The 1,410-nt window shown below is 51.0% G+C and overlaps 1 long non-coding RNA gene across 1 annotated transcript in view; it reads right to left on the bottom strand.

Annotated features, from left to right (window-relative positions):
* Positions 1 to 1,410, bottom strand: part of LOC106817166 — a 22,424-nt gene that overhangs the window by 13,460 nt on the left and 7,554 nt on the right. The window contains exon 2 of the long non-coding RNA XR_001395001.1: positions 273 to 278. This is a non-coding gene — a long non-coding RNA (uncharacterized LOC106817166). The remainder of the gene's footprint in view (positions 1 to 272; positions 279 to 1,410) is intronic.

Here is a 1,410-nt window from a genome sequence, read left to right on the forward strand (position 1 = left end):
CGGGGGTGCAGGGGAGGGTGTCACCGACATGGTTAGTATGGTGGGGGATGGCGGGGGTGCAGGGGAGGGTGTCACCGACATGGTTAGTATGGTGGGGGATGGCGGGGGTGCAGGGGAGGGTGTCACCGACATGGTTAGTATGGTGGGGCATGGCGGGGGTGCAGGGGAGGATGTCACCGACGACTACATGTTTATTTACGCATATCTTAGTGTTACTTATACTTATAACGCCTCTACTTTATCATTGGAAATATATAAATACATTATCATACTAAAATCTATGGACAGTAGCTACCCCTCTTGCCCTCCTATTTACCCACCAAACCACCCATCCACCAACCCATGCAAACCCACCCACCAACCCATGCAAACCCACCCACCAACGCATGCAAACCCACCCACCACCCCACAGACTACGTCACCCTGTCAGCAGCGCATCCACGCCTGCATGCTTACCCCATCCCGCCATCAGCAGCCGCTTGTTGGTTCTCGCCACCAGGGGGCTCCGCAGCACCATGAGCAGAGTACTGAGCACCTCTAGCAACACGAAGATGAAGGCGGCCATGAAGCTAGAGTAAAGCAGCAGCGACATGGCGACGCAGACGTCCTGCAGAATTACAAACAAACACAAGAACGTTCGTCGGTTGGTGCGGAAAATAAGTATCATTGCGCAGATGTCAGCAAAGCACGCATGCACAAAACACAAGAACTTCCGCGAGTACAGAAGCAACATGGCGACGCAGACGTCCTGCAGAAATACAAACAACACAAGAACGTTCGTCGGTCGGTGCGAAAACGATCGTCATGACGTGGATGTCGGTCGTGCATAAAACACAAGAACGTCCGCGAGTACAGAAGCAACATGGCGACGCAGACGTCACGGATAAAACACAAGAACGTCCGCCAGTATCGCCACGACATGGTGCTATCCCTTCCTGATAAAAACATAAGAACGTCTGCGGGTATGGTCACGACTTGGCGCAATCTCATCACAGTGATCACGTGACTATCGGCTTTTGATTGCATTAAATTGCCTCCTATCGGGTTAAATTGCGCCGCCACAACAAACAAGACAGCAATTTTCATCTCTATGGTGAGATTGCACTTGGCGCTGCATGTAGATGCCTCGCGTGAATGTCACGTGATGCGTCGGTCGTGTTCTATATAATTATGTCATTAGTGCGTTTCTGCTGCTTGCAATTAATCAAGTTAATCACTGTGACGTGAGTGAGAGATAACAGCAAGAGAGAGAGAGAGAGAGAGAGAGAGAGAGAGAGAGAGAGAGAGAGAGAGAGAGAGAGAGAGAGAGAGAGAGAGAGAGAGAGAGAGAGAGAGAGAGAGAGAGAGAGAGAAGAGAGAGAGAGAGAGAGAGAGAGAGAGAGAGAGAGAGAGAGAGAGAGAGAGAGAGAG

Source organism: Priapulus caudatus, unplaced genomic scaffold (genome assembly GCF_000485595.1).
Source record: "Priapulus caudatus unplaced genomic scaffold, Priapulus_caudatus-5.0.1 Scaffold1616, whole genome shotgun sequence".
Taxonomy (NCBI): Eukaryota; Metazoa; Priapulida; class Priapulimorpha; order Priapulimorphida; family Priapulidae; genus Priapulus; species Priapulus caudatus.